The sequence below is a fragment of the Mustelus asterias genome, chromosome 2 (assembly GCF_964213995.1).
Source record: "Mustelus asterias chromosome 2, sMusAst1.hap1.1, whole genome shotgun sequence".
NCBI classification, from domain to species: Eukaryota; Metazoa; Chordata; class Chondrichthyes; order Carcharhiniformes; family Triakidae; genus Mustelus; species Mustelus asterias.
Window position 1 is genome coordinate 5341743 of NC_135802.1, and position 22988 is coordinate 5364730.

The following is a 22988-nucleotide window of genomic DNA, read 5'->3' on the forward strand; positions in this document are numbered from 1 at the left end:
CCACCTCCAATGCAAATATATTCTTTCTTAAATGTGGAGACCAGAACTGCGCACAGTCACCAAAACCCTGTAGAACCCTAGCAAGACTTCTTTATTCCTGTACTCCAATCCCCTTGCAATAAAGGTCAACATGCCATTTGCCTTCCTAATTACTTGCTGCATCTGCATACTAATTTCTGTGTTCCTTCAAAAGAGATGTGTCACAAGACGGATGTGATTTGAAGGTGATCGTGTTCCCATGCATTTGCTGCCCTTGTCTTCCTAGACTGCGGGTTTGGGAGTTGCTGCAGTGCACTTTGTGGATGTTACACATTTCAGTTACTGCACTGGTGGTGTATGTTTAAGCAATGGTTCATTGATCTTGGCGAGGGTGGCAATAGGGGTTCTATTAATGACCAGACTGAGAGTTATGGGGAGAAAATTCAGCCAGAATCCAGTCACTCCTTTCCTCCACCATTTGGATAGTGTGTGCACAGATGTTGGGTGAGATCGAGATGGCTGATACTGACTGTCCAGACTCTCTCGCACATCATAGCTACCTGGGTGAAACATTAGTGAGTAACAATCACACACGGGGCCAGAAGATAGTGGCTGCAAGAAGTGGAGTGAATTGGCAAGGAGGAGAAAAGCATCCCCACATCTCTGCTGTGTTGCATACATGATCTATGTCGAATCACATTGCTGCTGTCTGTCTGGACTGAGAACACCATTTGTTTAAATTGAGCTGATGTTTTTAAGATACATTTGACTATTGCCCTTCACCCCTCATGGAATGCCTCTGGTGCCAAACAGATGTAGCTCTAAGAATGTTGATGCAGACCCACCAATTCTGTTCCAAGGTCACTGGATACACTCAGGCCACATCTGCATTTAGTAATCAGGCCTGTCTCTCCCTCCGATGCATTAGGGACCCTTCAAGAACTGGCTTTTTATTCCTTGTTGCTGCTGTGAACAGTTCTATCCAACTGCTGGAGTCTTTTTGTGAAATTTCTGTACCAAGGATGTGACATGATGGTAGGTTTAAGGTCACTGGCTGGACAGTGTCCTTCTCCCTGCCATCTCTCATCAGACCATTGGTGATTGTGGAGATGTAAACACGTTGATAGCCATTGTTAATTTATTTGTACATAAATATGTTAAAACCTGATGATTTTTGCTTCTTAAGCTTGCAGAGTTGGAGGCAATAGGGAGTCTGAAATGTGCAATAAAACTACTCTATTGTGTTCCATCTAGCATTCAAATTCTTCAATAAACAGAACCAGAAGCTACATCTCAAAATGTTTGATTTATTAATAAGAAACCTTTTACCTTGTTTCCCTGCAGGATTCTGTGTTAAATGGTGAGTGTAAAGATTTGAACCTTTCAGATAACAGGTAAAACTGAGGATCCCAAACTGTCCTCTCAGGTAGACTTTGTTTCCTCCCTATAACTCTCTACCTCGCTCTCTTGCTCTAAACTTTAAACTTAACTTTAATCTAACCTAATATCCGCTTAAGTGTCTTGGTGTCATACTGTGTTTTTTAATGACCTTGTGATGCACCTTAGCATGTTTATTACCCAAAAGGCACTAAATAGAAGCTAATTGTTGTGTCCTGGTAATTATTTATCCCTCAGCCACCATCACGTAGCACAACGTCATAATAATGATCACATTTTTTTCCAAGTTAACCATCCTTCTAAAAAAGTTTGGAGAAAGGTTTGGGTTTTAAGGTTTTACAGAAGGGAAGGGGTGGGTTAGGGTGAGGTTTCCACAGGGGAGGATCTTGTGGGGCAGCAGCAGCATTACAGGCATGTGGCTTTGGCTTACTGAGGTTGACCTGGAAAAAGGCAAGACTCAGCAAGAACTGGATATTGTACAGAGACAATTCCGGTCGAGGGAGGCAAAGTGGATTGAACCATAGAATGCCTACAATGCAGAAGAGACCATTCAGTCCATCAAGTCTGCACTGACTCTCTGACAAAGTATCTTACCCAGCACCCCCCACCCCCCTCTTAACCCCACACATTTACCATGCCTAATCCATCTTACCTACACATCGTGGGATACTAAGGGGCAATTTAGCATAGCCAATCCACCTAACCTGCACATCTTTGGACTATGGGAGGAAACCAGAGCACCTGGAGGAAACCCACGCAGACATGTGCAAACTGCATACAGACAGTCACCAAAGATGGAATCAAACCCGGGTCTCTGGAGCTGTGAGGCAGCAGGGCTAACCACTGCCCCACCGTGCTGTGCACTGAAGCAGTTAAAACATGTTCTAAACTAACATGGCAGGGGGTTGGGAACCTTTGCAAGGATTCAGAGCAGGGGGAATTAAGAACAAGAGGAAAAGACAGTAAGAAGAATAAGGAAACTGATGGGCAGAGAAATCAAGGGCCAGACTCAGATAAGGACCGAGTAAAAAAAAAAACAGTAGGAAAGGGAAAAGAAACTGTAAAAGTTCTCACCTTTTACACCTCTCTAGGGTGTAGAGACGCAGAGGGACCTGGGTGTGCAAGTCCACAGATCCTTGAAGGTGACGTCACAGGTGGAGAAGGTGGTGAAGAAGGCATATGGCATGCTTACCTTTATAGGACGGGGCATAGAGTATAAAAGTTGGGGTCTGATGTTGCAGATGTATAGAACGTTGGTTCGGCCGCATTTGGAATACTGCGTCCAGTTCTGGCCGCCACACTACCAGAAGGACGTGGAGGCTTTGGAGAGAGTACAGAGGAGGTTTACCAGGATGTTGCCTGGTATGGAGGGGCTTGGTTATGAGGAGAGATTGGGGAAACTGGGGTTGTTCTCCTTGGAAAGACGGAGGATGAGGGGAGACTTAATAGAGGTGTATAAAATTATGAAAGGCATAGATAGGGTGAACGGTGGGAAGCTTTTCCCCGGGTCGGTGGTGACGTTCACGAGGGGTCATAGGTTCAAGGTGAAGGGGGGGAGGTTTAACACAGATATCAGAAGGACGTATTTTACACACAGGGTCGTGGGGGCCTGGAATGTGTTGCCGGGCAAGGTGGTGGAGGCGGACACACTGGGAACGTTTAAGACTTATCTAGACAGCTATATGAACGGAGTGGGAATGGAGGGATACAAAAGAGTGGTCTAGTTTGGACCAGGGAGCGGCGCGGGCTAATTGTTCTTTGTTTCTCGTTTCAAGGCTTCATTCTATGATCATCTTGCTGGTGCCAGTACAGAGCGAGACTGCGGATAGTTGGGAACCTGTCTCGGGGGCAGGGAATTCAGATGGTGTTCGTAAAGCAGAAGTGGAAATGAATAGGGTTGGGAAGCATTTTCTGATCAGGGCCAGTGTGATCTCCTGGACTCGTTTCGATCGCCACAGGGGGTCGGAGAGGAATTTCCCAGATTTTCTTTTCCCCATATTGGCCCTGGGGTTTTCACTCTGGGTTTTCGCCTCTCCCTGGAGATCACATGGTCTGGAATGGGGGGGTGGGGGTGAGTTAATAGGTTGTGATGAACAAAGCATCGTAGCTGTGAGGGACAGCTCGGTGGATAGGATATTAGGATGTAGATAGGCTGGAAAATTGGGCGGGGATCCTGGATTCAGGATTCAATCCTGGACCGGGGAGCGGCGCGGGCTTGGAGGGCCGAAGGGCCTGTTCCTGTGCTGTATTGTTCTTTGTTCTTTGTTCTTAAGGTTTTGTACCTGAATGCTCAGAGCATTCGAAACAAAATGGATGAATCAGTTGCACAGATAGATGTGAAGGGGTAATATATAGTTAATATTTAAGAGACGTGACTCCAAGGTGAGTAAGGATGGGAACTAAACATTGAGGGCTTTTCAGTGTTTAGAAAGGACAGAGAAAGGAAACGATGGCGGAGTAGCATTGTTAATCAAATATAGTATTGATATGATATTGAAGAAAGATATTAGCATAGATGATATCGAATCTGTACGAGTCAAGTTAAGAATCAACAAGAGGCAAAAAACATTGGTGGGGCTGGTATACAACCCACCAAATTAGTGGTAATGTTGGGAAAAGCATTAGACAGGAAATCAGAGATGCATGTATTAAAGGAACATCTGTGTGATAATGGGTGACTTTAATCTGCATATAGATTGGGAGAGTCAAATTAGTCACAGTACAATAGAGGAGGAATTTCTGGAGTGCATTTCTGGAGCAATACATTGAGGAACCAACAAGGGAACAGGCATCTTGGACTGGGCATTGTGCAATGAGAAAGGATTAGTTAACAATCTAGTTGTGAAAGAACCCTTGGAGACGAGTGACCATAATATGGTAGAATTTTGTCAATGTGGGTGTTGATTCTGAGACCAGGGTCCTGAATCTCAAAGGTAACTATGATGGTATGAGGCATGAATTGGCCATGATGGACTGGGAGACATTACTGAAAGGAAGGACAGTGGACTGACAATGGCAGGCATTTAAAGAACGAATAGGTGAACTCCAGAAGTTGTTTATTCCTGTTTGGCGCAAGAGTGGTAAGGGAATTGTGGCCAAACCATGGCTTTCAAGGGAAATTAGAGATAGTATCAGATTCAAGGAAGAAACAAACAAATTGGCAAGAAAAAACAATAGGCCTGAAGATTGGGAGTCGTTTAAAATTCAGCAAAGGAGGACCCAGGATTGATTAAGAAGGTAAAAATCGAGTATGAAAGTAAGCTAGCAGGGAACATAACTGACTAAAAGTTTCTATAGGTATGTAAAGAGAAAAAGATTGACAAAAATGAATGTAGGCCTCTTCCAGTCAAAAATGGGAGAATTCATAAAGAGGAATAAAGAAATGGTTGATGAATTAAATTTGTACTTTGCTTCAATCTTCACAAAGGAAGACATGAAAAATGTACCAGAAGTGCTCAGAGAAACATGTTTTAGTGAGGAGCTGAAGGAAATCAGCATTAGTAGAGAAATGGTCTTGAGTAAATTGATGGGATTGAAGGTGGATAAATCTCCAGGTCCTGATAATCTTCATCCCAGAGTACTTAAGGAAATGGCCCTGGAAATAGTAGATCCATTGGTAGTCATTTTCCAAAATTCTTTGGACTCTGGACTTGTCCCCACAGATTGGAGGGTAGCTAATGTAAGCCCGATATTCAAAAAGGAAGGTCATAGAGTCACAGAGGTTTACAGCATGGAAACAGGCCCTTCGGCCCAACTTGTCCATTCCGCCCTTTTTTAAACCCCTAAGCTAATCCCAATTGCCCGCATTTGGCCCATATCCCTCTATACCCATCGTACCCATGTAACTATCTAAATGCTTTTTAAAAGATAAAATTGTACCCGCCTCTACTACTACCTCTGGCAACTTGTTCCAGACACTCACCACTCTCTGTGTGAAAAAACTGCCCCTCTGGACACTTTTGTATCTCTCCCCTCTCACCTTAAACCTATGCCCTCTAGTTTTAGACTCCCCTACCTTTGGAAAAAGATATTGACCATCTACCTTGTCTATGCCCCTCATTATTTTATAGACCTCTATAAGGTCACCCCTCAGCTTCCTATGCTCCAGAGAAAAAAGCCCCAGTCTATTCAGCCTCTCCTTATAACTCAAACCATCAAGTCCCGGTAGCATCCTAGTAAATCGTTTCTGCACTCTTTCTAGTTTAATAATATCCTTTCTATAATAGGGTGACCAGAATTGCACACAGTATTCCAAGTGTGGCCTTACCAATGTCTTGTACAACTTCAGCAAGACGTCCCAACTCCTGTATTCAATGTTCTGACTGATGAACCCAAGCATGCCGAATGCCTTCTTCACCACTCTGTCCACCTGTGATTCCACTTTCAAGGAGCTATGAACATGTACCCCAAGATGTTTTTGTTCTGTAACTCTCCCCAACGCCCTACCATTAACTGAGTAAGTCCTGCCCTGGTTCAATCTACCAAAATGCATCACCTCTCATTTGTCTAAATTAAACTCCATCTGCCACTCGTCAGCCCACTGTCCCAGTTGATCAAGATCCCGTTGCAATTGGAGATAACTTTCTTCACTGTCCACCATGCCACCAATCTTGGTGTCATCTGCAAACTTACTAACCATGCCTCCTATATTCTCATCCAAATCATTAATATAAATGACAAATAACAGTGGGCCCAGCACTGATTCCTGAGGCACACCGCTGGTCACAGGCCTCCAGTTTGAAAAACAACTCCCTACAACCACCCTCTGGCTTCTGACAAGAAGCCAATTTTGTATCCATTTAGATACCTCACCCTGGATCCCGTGAGATTTAACTTTATGCACCAACCTACCATGCGGTACCTTGTCAAAGGCCTTGCTAAAGTCCATGTAGACAACATCAACTGCACTGCCCTCATCTACCTTCTTGGTTACCCCTTCAAAAAACTCAATCAAATTTGTGAGACATGATTTTCCATTCACAAAGCCATGCTGATTGTCCCTAATCAGTCCTTGCATCTCTAAATGCCTGTAGATCCTGTCTCTCAAAATACCTTCCAACAATTTACCCACCACAGATGTGAGGTAGAGAGAAAACAGGGAACTATAGACCAGGGAGCCTAACATCGGTACTGGGGAAGTTGCTAGAGTCCATTATAAAGGATTTCATAACTCAGCATTTGGAAGGCAGTGGTATAATCAGACAAAATCAGCATGGATTTACAAAAGGGAAATCATGCTTGATGAATCGATTGGAATTTTTTGAGGATGTAACGAGAGTTGACCGAGGAGAACCAGTGGATATGGTTTATTTAGATTTTCAGAAGGCTTTCGACAAGGTCTCACACAACAGACTGTAATGTAAAGTTATGGCGCAGAGGATTGCAGGTAATGTCTTGAGATGGATAGAAAGCTGGTTCGCAAATAGGAAGCAAACAGTTGGCATAAATGGAGCTTTTTCTGATTGGCAATCAGTGACTAGTGGGGTTCCGCAGGGATCTGCGCTGGGACCCCAATTGTTCACATATATTAATGATTTGGAAGAGGGAACTGAATGTATTATTTCCAAATTTGCACATGATACGGAGTTGGGTGGGAGGGTGAGCTGTGAGGAGTATGCAGAGATGCTTCAGCATGATTTGGACAGGCTGAGTGAGTGGGTATCTGCATGGCAGATGCAGTATAATGTGGATACATGTGAGGTTATCCACTTTGGTAGCAATAATAGGAAGATAGATTATTACTTGAATGGGTGTAAATTGAGAGAGGCAGATACTCGGTGAGATCTTGGTGTCCTTGTGCATCAGTCACTGAAAGTAAGCGCGCAGGTACAGCAGGCAGTAAAGAAGGCAAATGGTATGTTGGCCTTCATAGTGAGAGGATTTAAGTATAGGGATAGGGATGTTTTGCTGCAATTCTACAGGGTGTTGGTGAGGCTACACGTGGAGTATTGTGTGCAGTTTTGGTGTTCTTATGAGAAAGGATGTCCTTGCTATAGAGGGAATACAGCGAAGGTTTACCAGGCTGATTCCTGGGATGGCAGGTCTGTCATATGAGGAGAGACTAAGTCAGTTAGGATTATATTCACTGGAGTTTAGAAGAGTGAGAGGGGATCTCATAGAAACTTATAAAATTCTAACAGGGTTAGACAAGGTAGATTCAGAAAGAATGTTCCCAATGGTGGGGGAGTCCAGAACTAGAGGTCATAAAGAACAAAAGAACAAAGAACAGTACAGCACAGGTAACAGGCCCTTCGGCCCTCCAAGCCTGTGCCACTCATTGGTCCAACTAGACCATTCGTTTGTATCCCTCCATTCCCAGGCTGCTCATGTGACTATCCAGGTAAGTCTTAAACGATGTCAGCGTGTCTGCCTCCACCACCCTACTTGGCAGCGCATTCCAGGCCCCCACCACACTCTGTGTAAAAACGTCCCTCTGATATCTGAGTTATACCTCGCCCCTCTCACCTTGAGCCCGTGACCCCTCGTGATCGTCACCTCCGACCTGGGAAAAAGCTTCCCACTGTTCACCCTATCTATACCCTTCATAATTTTGTACACGTCTATTAGGTCTCCCCTCATTCTCCGTCTTTCCTGTACTGTAGGGTTTCTATGATGATTTCTATGAACAAGCCCAGTTTACCCAATCTCTCCTCATAGCTAAGACCCTCCATACCAAGCAACATCCTGGTAAACCTTCTCTGCACTCTCTCTAAAGCCTCCACGTCCTTCTGGTAGTGCGGCGACCAGAACTGGACGCAGTACTCCAAATGCGGCCTAACCAGCGTTCTATACAGCCGCAACATCAGACTCCAGCTTTTATACTCTATACCCTGTCCTATAAAGGCAAGCATACCATATGCCTTCTTCACCACCTTCTCCACCTGTGCTGCCACCTTCAAGGATTTGTGCACTTGCACACCTAGGTCCCTCTGTGTTTCTATACTCTTGATGGCTCTGCCATTTATTGTATAACTCCCCCCTACATTAGTTCTTCCAAAATGCATCACTTCGCATTTATCTGGATTAAATTCCATCTGCTATTCCTCTGCCCAATTTTCCAGCCTATCTATATCCTGCTGTATTCATCGCTATCCGCAAGTCCAACCAACTTTGTGTCATCCGCAAACTTGCTGATAACACCAGTTACACTTTTTTCCAAATCATTTATATATATATATATCACAAATAGCAGAGGTCCCAGTACAGAGCCCTGCGGAACACCACTGGTCACAGACCTCCAGCTGGAAAAAGACCCTTCGACTGCTACACTCTGTCTCCTGTGGCCATGCCAGTTTTCTACCCATCTAGCCACCTCTCCTTGTATCCCATGAGCCTTAACCTTCTTAACCAACCTGCCATGAGGGACTTTGTCAAATGCCTTACTGAGATCCATATAGACGACATCCACGGCCCTTCCTTCGTCAACTGTTTTTGTCACTTCCTCAAAAAACTCCACCAACTTTGTAAGGCACGACCTCCCTCTTACAAAACCATGCTGTCTGTCACTAATGAGATTGTTCCGTTCTAAATGCGCATACATCCTGTCTCTAAGAATCCTCTCCAACAACTTCCCTACCACGGGCGTCAAGCTCACTGGCCTATAATTGTCCGGGTTATCCCTGCTACCCTTCTTAAATAATGGTACCACATTCGCTATCCTCCAATCCTCAGGGACCTCACCTGTGTCCAATGAAGAGACAAAGATTTCCGTCAGAGGCCCAGCAATTACATCTCTTGTCTCCCTGAGCAGTCTAGGATAGATGCCATCAGGACCTGAGGATTTGTCAGTTTTAATGTTACCTAAAAAACCTAACACTTCCTCCCTTGTAATGGAGATTCTCTCTAACGGGTCAACACCTCCCTCTGAGTCACTCCCAGTCAACAAGTCCCTCTCCTTTGTGAATACCGATGCAAAGTATTCATTTAGGATCTCCCCTATTCCCTTGGGTTCTAAGCATAATTCCCCTCCTTTGTCCCTGAGAGGTCCGACTTTTTCCCTGACAACTCTTTTGTTCCTGACATATGAATAAAATGCCTTAGGATTCTCCTTAATCCTGTCTGCCAAGAACATTTCGTGACCTCTTTTTGCCCTTATAACTCCCCGTTTGAGTTCTTTCCTACTCTTTCTCCAGAGCTGCATCTGTTTTCAGTTGCCTGGACCTAACGTACGCCTCTCTTTTCTTTTTGATCAGATCCTCAATTTCCCTGGTTATCCACGGCTCTCGAATCCTACCTTTCCTATCCTTCCTTTTTACAGGCACATGCCTATCCTGCAGCTTTATCAACTGTTCCTTAAAAGACTCCCACATGCCAGACATGGACTTACCCCCGAACAGCCTCTCCCAATCAACGGCCACCAATTCCTGCCTAATCTGGTTATAGTCAGCCTTCCCCCAATTTCCTACCCTTAGGACAACACTCGTCCTTGTCCATTACTATTCTAAAGTTAACAGAGTTGTGGTCACTATTTGCCACATGTTCCCCTACCAAAACTTTGACGACCTGATCGGGCTCATTTCCCAGAACTAGATCCGGTATAGCCCCCTCTCTAGTTGGGCTATCTACATACTGTTCCAAAGAACCTTCCAGTATGCATTTTACAAATTCCTCCCGGTCCAGACCCCCAGCCCTAAGCACTTTCCAGTCTATACCAGGGAAATTGAAGTCTCCCACTACAACAACCCTATTTTTTCTGCACATATCCAGAATCTCCTGACATATCCGTTCCTCCACTTCCCGTGGGCTGTTGGGTGGCCTGTAGTATACCCCCAGCATAGTGATTGCACCTTTCCTGATTCTGAGCTCCACCCACAGCGACTCATTACATGACCCCTCTAAATTGTCCACCCTCTGCACCGCTGTAATATGCTCCCTAACTAATACTGCTACTCCCCCACCTTTTTTAGCCCCTCCTCTGTCTCGTCTAAAACACTTATACCCCGGAATATTCTGACCCTAAACTGACCCCCCTTTATTTTGAGGCTGTGCCCTCTAGTTCTAGTTTCCTTTCTAAGTGGAAAGAATCTCTCCATCTCTACCCTATCCAGCCCCTTCATTATCTTATAGGTCTCTATAAGATCCCCCCTCAGCCTTCTAAATTGCAACAAATACAAACCCAATCTGGTATAACTCAGATATCAGAGGGACGTTTTTTACACAGAGTGTGGTGGGGGCCTGGAATGCGCTGCCAAGTAGGGTGGTGGAGGCAGACACGCTGGCATCGTTTAAGACTTACCTGGATAGTCACATGAGCATTCTGGGAATGGAGGGATACAAACGAATGGTTTACTTGGACCAATGAGCTTGGAGGGCTGAAGGGCCTGTTTCCTGTGCTGTACTGTTCTTTGTTCACTATACAGACAAAGCATACCGTTCATCGAGAAGGAAATGAGAGAGTGCAGAATGTCGTGTTAGTCATAGCTAGGGTGCAGAGAAAGATCAGCTTAATGCAAGGTAGGTCCATTCAAAAGTCTGACAACAACAGGGAAGAAGCTATTCTTGAGTCGGTTGGTGCGTGACCTCAGACTTTTGTATCTTTTTCCTCGACGGAAGAAGGTGGAAGAGAGCATGCCTGGGGTGCATGGGGTCCCTAATTATGCTGGCTGCTTTGCCGAAGCAGCGGGAAGTGTAGACAGAGTCAAAGAATGGGAGATTGGTTTGCATGATGGATTGGGCCACATTCACGACGTTTTGTAGTTTCTTGCGGTCTTGGGTAGAACAGGAGCCATACCAAACTGTGATGCAACCAGAAAGAATGGCCCTATGGCATCTGTAAAAGGGCGGGCAGTCCATTAAGGATTGGACAGTAGAGCAGAAACTTTTGAAGAGAGTATGCAGAAATAATGAGGGGCACAGGCTAGTTAGTCAATATCTTTTCCCAAACGTAGGGGAGTCTAAAACTAAAGGGCACAGGTATAAGGTGAGAGGGGAGAGATACAAACGTGTCCAGAGGGTCAATTTTTTCGCACAGAGGGTGGAGAGTGTCTGGAACAAGCTGCCAGAGGTAGTAGTAAGGGTGGGTACAATTTTGTCTTTTAAAAACATTTAGATAGTTACATGAGTAAGATGGGTATAGAGGGATATGGGCCAAATGCGGGCAATTGGGATTAGCTTAGGGGTTCAAAAAAAGGGAAGCATGGACAGGTTGGGCCGAAGGGTCTGTTTCCATGCTGTAAACCTCTATGACTCTAAATGAAAACCTGTAAGAGAATATTGTTGATGGTGTTTGAAGAGAGCCTTTGTGGTGCAATCGACTGTGGAGATTTAAGGAGGGAATTATTGGCAGACGAAGATGAAGTGCACCCATTGAAGATCCTGAAGAGACCAGGAAGGTTGGCAGTGGGTTGAAGGATAGAATTTTGGGCATTATAATGATGGTTTTACTAGGGAATCTTTGATAATGTTGGCAAATGCAGGGTTCAAAATGGGAGTTGGGTAGTCAGGATTTGGGATTGAGGGAGCAGGATTTGAGGTGATGCAGAAGGATGAGGAATAGGGAAGTGTATAGTTGCTGTAATGTTGGAATAAGGTGCATAGGTGCAAATTTCCTGTACCATCTTATCCTAATATTCTGTTTCACAACTGTGTAGTCTTGCCTCAGCAGCATCTTCTCTCCTTCCACCCCACACCTGCTCTTCACAGATGGCCACGCTGCGATTCAGAATTTGATGTCAAAGAAGGAAATGCATGTGTAGCTCTCGCATGGAGATGCGGATGAGAGCGGAGCCTAACATTCTCGGGTTGCAGGCAAATGTTTACTGACCTGGGAGAAAAGAAATGTGTGAGGCAGCATGCTGTGTATGTTAAAAATGCTGCAAGCAATGATAAAATCAGCAGTTTAACTTCACTCCAAACCATAGAACTGTCGGCGATCATCCCACCGCTTGGCTCAGTTGGTAACATACTCACTTCATGGTCAAGGGGTTTGGCCCACTCCAGGGAGTTCAAAGCCAAATCTATGCCCATTCACCAGTGCGGTACAGCAGGAGTGCTGCACTGTTGGCGATGCTATCTTTTGGGTATAAAGTTAAGCTGAGATCCCAGCTGCCCACTCAGATTAATTTAAAAATGTTGGGCACTATTTTGAAGAACAGGAATATTTTGACCAGTACTTTGATTTTGATTTGATTTGATTTATTATTGTCACATGTATTATCATACAGTGAAAAGTATTGTTTCTTGCGCGCTATACTGACAAAACATACCATTCATAGAGAAGGAAATGAGAGCGTGCAGAATGTAGTGTTACAGTCATAGCTAGGGTGTAGAGAAAGATCAATTTAATGCAAGGTAAGTCCATTCAAAAATCTGACAGCAGCAGGGAAGAAGCTGTTCTTCAGTCGGTTGGTACGTGACCTCAGACTTTTGTATCTTTTTCCCGAAGGAAGAAGGTGGAAGAGAGAATGTCCGGGATGTGTGGGGTCCTTAATTATGCTGGCTGCTTTGTCAAGGCAGCGGGAAGTGTAGACAGAGTCAATAGATGGGAGGCTGGTTCGTGTGATGGATTGGGCTACATTCACGACCTTCTGGTCTCCGAGATCTATTGGTCTCTGTGTTGAAATTTTCAATTGACTTCCAGCTTCTTGGGGGAAGAGAGTTCCAAATTGCCAATGCTCTTTAAGGGAAAGAATACTTTTAGATTTCAAGGCTGAAAGGTCTAGCTCCAACTTTAAGAATGATCCCCCCTCCTCTGGATTACCCCTCACCAGATTAAACACTATATCTAAATCTGTCCTATCAAACCCCTTCATCATTTTAAACTTGGAGCACAGGCAAAGTGAGGATTCAAGGTCTCTTCCCCAGGGTAGGCGAGTCCAAAACTTGAGAGCATAGGTTTAAGATGAGAGGGGAAAGATTTAAAAGGGAACTGAGGGACATCTTTTTCACACTAGAGGGTCGTGTGTGTATGGAATGAGCTGCTAGAGGAGGTGATAGAGGCAGGTTCGATTACAACATTCAAAAAACATTTGGACAGGTGCATGGATGGGAAATGTCTAGAGGGATATGGACCAAACACTGGCAAATGGGACTAGCTCAGTTTAGGAAACCTGGTTGGCATAGACGAGTTGGGCTGAAGGGCCTGTTTCCGTGCTGTATATCGCTATGACTCTGACCTCGATTAGTACACCTCTCAACTTCCTAAACGCAAGGGAATGAAAACCAGTAGCTTTAGCCCAGTGAGAATCTCTCATATGGAATTTAATAATGTGTGAGCGTGGTGTGTGTGTGCGTGTATGAGCGTTAGTGTATGTGTGCGTTTGTGTGTATACATCTGCAGCTATGTTTTTCTGCTTGTTAATTAGTGCCCAATACCCATACAGGTTGAACATATGTTGAAGCCTGAGGCCTGTAGTACCATGGGTGTGAAACTAGTCTTGACATTAATGAGAGACTTAATCTCCAAATAATACAGTTGGCAGATGAGGCAGGTGTCAGCAGCTACTGCCTTGAATTGGATGAAGGGCCATCCAGTCAGTTCTTATAACCAATAATATGTATATTATTTTCTCAGGCAGAATAATTGGATGCTTCTGCTCATCATAATTAGGCTCTCCGAATTTCTTTGTGATGTGGCACCCACAATGAATGAAAATCTAACAGAATCTCTACAGAAAAGTGATCTTTGCAGTTTGGATATTTTTATGGGGATGGGGAATGGAGAATGAAATAAAGATGTGCCACATTCTGGTAACGTTGCAAAGATGAAGATTTCAATTCTGGACAGGGTGCTGTTATCATTCTGAAGCCCATCTGCCTATCAATTTTTGAGATTGGCCACAATTTATTTGTCTAATGTGATCCCACAGGACAGGCCCTACCAGCCTGTAACTGGAGATTATATTCATCAAATTTGGTAATCCCATGTCCAATGAGCTTGAAGTCAAAATGTTGAGTCCAGAAAACAACGAAGACAACTTGTATTTCATAGAATCATAAAGTGCAGAAAATAACCTTAGCCTAGTGAGAATCTCTCACATGGAATTTGATACTGTGTGAGAGCATGCGTGTGTGTGTGAGCGTGCGTTTGTGTGTATACATTCGCAACTATGTTTTTCTGCTTGTTAATTAGTGCCCAATACCCATACAGGTTGTGTGCAGTTTTGGTGTCATTATCTGAGTAAGAGTGTCCTTGCTATAGAGGGAGTACAGCAAAGTTTATCAGGCTGATTCCTGGGATGCAGATTCCTAGGTCTTCAGCCCATCCAGTCCGCACCGACACATTAGAAACACCTGAACTCCCATTTGCCAGCACTTGGCCCATAGCCCTGAATGTTATGATGTGCCAAGTTCTCATCCAGGTACTTATTAAAGGATGTGAGGCAACCTGCCTCTACCACCCTCCCAGGCAATGCATTCCAGACTGTCACCACCTTCTGGGTAAAATGATTTTTCCTCACATTCCCCCTTAAACTCCTGCCCCTCACCTTGAACCTATGTCCCTTCGTGACTGACCCTTCAACTAAGGGAAACAGATGCTCCTTATCCACTCTGTCCATGCCCCTCAAAATCTTCAACACCTCAATTAGGTCGTCCCTCAGTCATCTCTACTCCAAAGAAAACAACCCAAGCCTACCCAACCTCTCCTCATAACTTAAATGTTCCATCCCATGCAGCATCCTGGTGAATCTCCTCTGCATCCCTCCAGTGCAATCACAACCTTCCGATAATGTGGTGACCAGAACTGCACACAGTACTCCAGCTGTGGTCTCACCAAAGTTCTATACAACTCCAACATGACTTCTCTGCTTTTGTAATCTATGCCTCAAATGATAAAGGCAAGTGTCCCATATGCCTTTTTCACCACCCTACGAACATGCCCTTCTGCTTTGAGATCTGTGGACAAACACGCCAAGATCCCTTTGTTCCACAGAACTTCCTGGTGTCCTACCATTCATTGAGTACTTCCTTGTCAAATTGCTCCTTCCAAAGTGCATCACCTCACACTTCTCAGGGTTAAATTTTATCTGCCCATTTGACCATTCCGTCTATATCTTGTCATCCAAGACACTCCTCCTCACTGTTAACCACCTGGCCAATCTTTATGTCATCCACAAACTTACTAATCCTATCCGCACCTAGCCATCTTTGTCATTTATATAAGTGCCGAATAATAGGTGGCCCAACACTGATCCCTGTGATACGCCACTGGACACTGGCTTCCAGTCACTAAAGCAGCCTTCTGTCATCACCCTTTGTTTCCGACAACTGAGCCCATTTTGAATCCACTTTATCAAATTACCCTGTATCCCATGTGCATTTGTCTTGTTTACAAGTCTCCCATGTGGGACCTTATCAAAGGCTTTGCTGAAATCCTATCAACTGTGTCAACTGCACTACCCTTACCTACACACCTGGTCATCTCTTCAAAAAATTCAATCACATTTTTTAGGCATAACCTCCTTCTGAAGAAGCCATGCTGACTATCCCTGATCAAGGTTGCCTCTTCAAGTGGAGATAGATGCTGTCCTTCAGAAGTTTCTCCAATAGTTTCCCTACCACGAGTACCTCAAGATACTCTTTACATGCTGAGAAATATTCCATGGCTATGGATAACAAGCGAACACCAAAGAGTGGGGACGGCCAGGAGGAGGCAAAAGTGACGGAAGAAGAGGCACCTTGTGTACTAACATTTAAAAATCCTACGACACTGTTCAGAGAAGAGCAAGTGGAGTCCTGTCTGGTGCTAATCCTTGCGCTAATGCCACCTTGATCAAAAACACTGGTAATATCCCTGTGTGATTGAAACCATTGTCATCATAACCCTCTATGATCACTCTGCAACATGGACCATTCTAATCCCATCACCAGCTGGCGGCACAGTGGTTAGCACTGCTGCCTCACAGCGCCAGGGACCCGAGTTCGATTCCCGGCTTGGGTCTCTGTCTGTGTAGAGTTTGCACGTTCTCCCCGTGTCTGTGTGGGTTTCCTCTGGGTGCTCTGGTTTACTCCCACAGTCTGAAAGACGTGCTGGTTAGGTGCATTGGCCATGCCAAATTCTCCCTCGGTGCGCTGGAATGTGGCGACTAGGGGATTTTCACAGTAACTTCAATGCAGTGTTAATGTAAGCCAACTTGTGACACTAATAAATAAACTTAAAACAGCTGCTCTCCATCCACAGTTAACTGGTACCATTTTCTATTTATTTTACACTCAACTGTTCCCAGCAGAGTAACTGCATTTCTCATGCTTTTCCCTCTTGGACATCCAGCATGTCCCCAGAATTCCATCTTTTGCCCTTTAATATATAATTGCTGTTGTATTTTAGTAAGTCTGGCATGTGAGAGGAAACTCAACATTGCAATAGATTACAATAGGATGAGGGCAGAGTTGGCGAATGTAGACTGGAAACACAGACTAATTGGTGGGACTGTTGAGGAACAGTGGAGGATTTTTAAGGAGATTTTTATCAGTACTCAGGAAAAATATATTCCAGTGAAAAAGAAGGGATGTAAGAAAAGGGATAACCAGCCATGGATAACTAAGGAGATAAAGGAGAGTATCAAATTAAAAACCAATGCATACAGAGTAGCCAAGATAAGTGGGGAATTAGAGGATTGGGAAGGCTTTAAAAAGGAACAAAGAACTACTAAGAAAGCAATAAAGAAAGGAAAGATAGAGTATGAAAGTAAAATAGCACAAAATATGAAAACTGATAGTAAGAGTTTTTACAAATATATAAAAAGGAAAAGATTGGCTAAAGTAAATGTTGGTCCCTTAGAAGATGAGCAGGGGGATTTAATAATGGGAAACGAGGAAATGGCTGACGCCTTAAACAAGTTTTTTGTGTCGGTCTTCACAGTGGAGGACACAAATAGCTTACCAAAAATAGACGGTCATGGGACTATAGGGGGTGAGGACCTTAAAACGATCACTATTACTAAAGAGGTCGTGCTGGGTAGGCTAATGGGACTAAAGGTAGACAAGTCCCCTGGTCCGGATGGAATACATCCCAGGGTACTAAAAGAAACAGCAGAGGCAATAGCAAATGCATTAGTTGTAATCTATCAAAATTCACTTGACTCTGGGGAGGTGCCAGCTGATTGGAAAACAGCTAATGTAACGCCGCTGTTTAAAAAAGGAGGCAGACAAAAGGCAGGTAACTACAGGCCGGTTAGCTTAACATCCGTAGTTGGGAAAATGCTGGAATCTATCATAAAGGAATAAATAGCAAGACACCTGGATAAGAATGGTTCAATCAAGCAGACGCAGCACGGATTCAGGAAGGGAAAGTCATGTTTGACTAATTTACTGGAGTTTTTTGAGGAAGTGATGAGTGCGGTTGACAGGGGGGAACCAGTGGATATATTGTATTTGGATTTCCAGAAGGCTTTCGATAAGGTGCCTCACCGATAAGGGTTTGGATTATGAGGAGAGGCTGAGGAGATTGGGTTTGTACTCGTTGGAGTTTAGAAGGATGAGGGGGGATCTTATGGAGACTTATAAGATAATGCGGGGGCTGGATAGGGTGGAGGCGGAGAGATTCTTTCCACTTAGTAAGGAAGTTAAAACTAGAGGACACAGCCTCAAAATAAAGGGGGGTCGGTTTAAGACAGAGTTGAGGAGGAACTTCTTCTCCCAGAGGGTGGTGAATCTCTGGAATTCTCTGCCCACTGAGGTGGTGGAGGCTACCTCGCTGAATATGTTTAAAGCGCGGATGGATGGATTCCTGATCGGTAAGGGAATTAAGGGTTATGGGGATCAGGCGGGTAAGTGGTACTGATCCACGTCAGATCAGCCATGATCTTATTGAATGGCGGGGCAGGCTCGAGGGGCTAGATGGCCTACTCCTGCTCCTATTTCTTATGTTCTTATGTTCTCACAAAAGGTTACTGCAAAAGATAAAGGTGCACGGAGTTGGGGGTAAAGTGTTAGCTTGGATTGAAGATTGGCTATCTAACAGAAAACAGAGAGTAGGTATAAATGGGTACTTTTCTGGTTGGCAATCCGTGACTAGTGGCGTGCCGCAGGGATCGGTGTTGGGGCCTCAACTATTTACCATATACATCGATGATCTGGAGGAGGGGACCGAGTGTAGGGTAACAAAGTTTGCGGATGACACAAACATGAGTGGGAAAGCAAATTGCGTGGAAGACACGGAGAATCTGCAGAGAGATTTGGATAGGTTAAGTGAGTGGGCGAGGATCTGGCAGATGGAGTATAACGTTGGTAAGTGTGAGGTTATCCACTTTGGAAGGAATAATAGGAAAAGGGACTATTATTTAAACGGTGAAATATTACAACACGCTACTGTGCAGAGGGACCTGGGGGTCCTTGTGCATGAATCACAAAAACACAGTTTGCAGGTGGTCAAGGTGGCAAATGGAATCATAGAAACCCTACAGTGCAGAAGGAGGCCATTCGGCCCATCGAGTCTGCACCGACCACAATCCCACCCAGGCCCTACCCCTACATATTTTACCCGCTAATCCCTCTAACCTACGCATCCCAGGACACTAAGGGGCAATTTAACATGGCCAATCAACCTAACCCGCACATCTTTGGACTGTGGGAGGAAACCGGAGCACCCGGAGGAAACCCACGCAGACACGAGGAGAATGTGCAAACTCCACACAGACAGTGACCCGAGCCGGGAATCGAACCCGGGACCCTGGAGCTGTGAAGCAGCAGTGCTAACCACTGTGCTACCGTGCCGCCCTTTATCGCGAGAGGGATGGAGTATAGAAGCAGGGAGGTCATGCTGCAATTGTACAAGGTGCTGGTGAGGCCACACCTAGAGTACTGTGTACAATTTTGGTCCCTTTGTTTAAGAAAGGATGTATTGGCTTTGGAAGGGGTGCAGAGAAGGTTCACCAGGTTGATTCTGGAGATGAGGGGGTTGGCTTATGAGGAGAGATTGAGCAGACTGGGCCTGTACTCCTTGGAGTTTAGAGGGTTGAGGGGAGATCTTATAGAGACATATAGAGACAAGGGCTAGACAGGGTAGAAACATCGAGATTGTTTCCACTTACAATGGAAACAAGAACTAGGGGGCATAGCCTCAAAATACAGGAGAGTCAATTTAGAACAGAGTTGAGGAGGAACTTCTTCCCCCAGAGGGTAGTGAATCTTTAGAATTCTCTGCCCAATGAAGCGGTAGAGGCTACCTCATTAAATGTGTTTAAGTCACAGATAGATAGGTTTTTAGTCAATAAGGGAATTAAGGGTTATGGGGAGCGGGCGGGTAAGTGGAACTGAACCCACTATCAGATCAGCCATGATCTTATTGAATGGCGGAGCAGGCTTGAGGGGCCAGATGGCCTACTCCTGCTTCTATTTCTTATGTTCCTATCAAGCTGCTGAGAAATTCCATTTGGATAGCGTATCTGATCAACATGAAGTTGATAATCCCTCGCTGTACGGACTCACCTCAATCACTGATGTGAGGAGACTGAATCTTGAGATGGTGGCAGAGTGGCAATGTCACTGGACGAGTAATCCAGAGACTCAGGTTAATACTCTGCGAACGTGAGTTCAAATCTCCACATGGGCATTGGTGAAAACTCAATTCAATTATTAACTTTGGAACCGCCTGGTCTGGACGGCACGGTGGTTAACACTGCTGTCTCACAGCGCCATGGATCCGGGTTCGATTGCTGGCTTGGGTCACTGTCTGTGCGGATCCTACCCGTTCTCCCCGTGTCTGCGTGGAATTCCTCTGGGTGCTCCGGTTTCTTCCCACAGTCCGAAAGACGTGCTGGTTAGGTGCATTGACCATGCTAAATTCTCCCTCAGTGTACCCGAACAGGCGCCGGAGACTGGTGACTAGGAGATTTTCAAAGTAACTTCATTGCAGTGTTAATGTAAGCCTACTTGTGACAATAATAAATAAACTAAACTAAAATAAACTAAACTAATATTAACCAAGTCTCAGTAAAGTGACCACGAAGCTACGGTCAATTGTCGGAAAATCCCACCTGATTCACTAATGTCCTTGAGGGAAGGAAATCTGCCATCCTTACCCGGCCTGACCTACTGGTGACTCCAGACTCACAACAAGGAGCGGCACAGTGGTTAGCACTGATGCCTCACAGTACCAGGGACCTGGGCTCAATTCCCAGCTTGGGTCACTGTCTGTGTGGAGTCTGCACGTTTTCCTTGTGTCTGCGTGGGTTTCCTCCGGTGCTCCGATTTCCTCCCGCAGTCCAAAGATGTGCGGGCCATGCTAAATTGACCTTTAGTGTCAGAGTAAATATGTGGGGTTACAGGAATGGGGCCTGGGTGGGATTGTGGTCGGTGCAGACTCGATGGGCCGAATAGCTCCTCCTGCACTGTAGGATTCTATGAACAATGTGGTTGACTCTGAACTGTCCCTTTAATAGGTTCCTACAACCCATATCATCAGTTACCATATTACGTTGCCCCAGGTTAGACCTCTACCTCCACCTTTGCACAGATGAGAGTGACTCGTAAGATCATGTCTATTCTCAGCATGGTTAATATCGCAGAATGTTAAATCATTCATAGCGATGGTTGTCCTCTCTCTGCTTTCTTGAATTGCATGAAAAATTGATGGTGCAAGGTTTTCTATTTTTTTAGCAGCAGTGTTGCTCAGTGCGGTTTAGTTCCAATTGGAATTTAATCTCTGCCTAGAGTCAGCATTTCCAGAGGAAGTCTCAGTGCAGAGAATGAGAACAAAAATGGTGGAGAAAGCTCGAGGGGAAGAATTACCTATTCCTAGAATCATAGAAAATCCCACACCCCAGTATTTGGTCTGTAGCTCTGCAGGTAACGGTGATTGAGGACACCTTTAGAATGAAATAAAAACAGAAAATGCTGGATAAACTCAGCAGGTATGGCAGCGTCTGTGGAGAGAGAAACAGAGTTAGCTTTGGATCTAAATGATCCTTCTGCAGATCTGAAGCAAGGTAGAAGTGTACTGAATTATATAGGAAAGGGAGCAGAGGAGGTAGAGCAAGATAGAAGATTAGGGATAGGACGTGGAAAAGGAGGAATGGACACATTTGACCTGGACAAAGGGAGGGAGTGTTAATCGTGCCATTAAAGATTGAAGAGTGGTAATCGTGGCCAAAGGTGAGTTGAGGGTTTCTGCCTCTCTTACTCTTTCACTCAGTGAGTTCCAGACCCCCATGACCTCTGGCTGAACAACTTTTCCCTTATCTCCTCTCTAATCTTTCTATCATTCCATCTGTCCCCTAGTCACTGACCTTGCTGCTAAAGTGAATAGGCCCTCCCTATCCAGGCCCCTCACTTTTGTACGTCGCAATCAAATCTCACCTCAGCCTCCTCTGTTCCAAGGAGAACAATCCCAGTCTTTCCAATCTTTCCTCATAGCTGCAATTTTCCACTCCTTGTAAATCTCCTCTCTGGTGCAATTCTATCCTCTCTGTTATGAGGTGACCAGAACTATTCACAATACTCAGGTTGTGGTTTAACTCATAGAACCATAGAATCCCGACAGCGCAGAAAGAATCTGCACTGACTCTGCAAAAGAAGATCCCACCCAGGCCCTCTCCTCTGCTGTATCCCGGTAACCCCGCACTTTTCCTATGGCCAATCCACCTAACCCGCACATCTTTGGACTGTGGGAGGAAACCGGAGCAACCGGAGGAAACCCACGCAGACACGGGGAGAATGTGCAGCCTCAGCACAAACAGTGACCCAAGCCAGGAATCGAACCCGGTTCCCTGGCGCTGTGAGGCAGCAGTGCTAACCACTGTGCCACCTTGCTGTCTGCCTGGTCAGGGTAGATTCCCCTACTCGAAGAGGCAATTTCTTTATACCCACCTAATCAAATCTTTCTATTGGTTGAAAGGATTTGGTAAGATCACCCATTCTAAAATTGATGGAAAAACAGGTCAACCATCCAGAACTTGCCCTCACACCCTTTAATAACCAAATACTGCGAATGCTGGAATCTGAAACAAAAACAGAAAATGCTGGAAAATCTCAGCAGGTCGAACAGCCTCTGTGGGGAGAGAACAGAGCCAGGTTTTGAGTCTGGATGACCCTTAGAACATAGAACATAGAACATTACAGCGCAGAACAGGCCCTTCGGCCCACGATGTTGCACCGACCAGTTAAAAAAAAAAACTGTGACCCTCCAACCTAAACCAATTTCTTTTCGTCCATGAACCTATCTACGGATCTCTTAAACGCCCCCAAACTAGGCGCATTTACTACTGATGCTGGCAGGGCATTCCAATCCCTCACCACCCTCTGGGTAAAGAACCTACCCCTGACATCGGTTCTATAACTACCCCCCCTCAATTTAAAGCCATGCCCCCTCGTGCTGGATTTCTCCATCAGAGGAAAAAGGCTATCACTATCCACCCTATCTAAACCTCTAATCATCTTATATGTTTCAATAAGATCCCCTCTTAGCCGCCGCCTTTCCAGCGAAAACAATCCCAAATCCCTCAGCCTCTCCTCATAGGATCTCCCCTCCATACCAGGCAACATCCTGGTAAACCTCCTCTGCACCCTCTCCAAAGCCTCCACATCCTTCCTGTAATGTGGGGACCAGAACTGCACACAGTACTCCAAGTGCGGCCGCACCAGAGTTGTGTACAGTTGCAACATAACGCTACGACTCCTAAATTCAATCCCCCTACCAATAAACGCCAAGACACCATATGCCTTCTTAACAACCT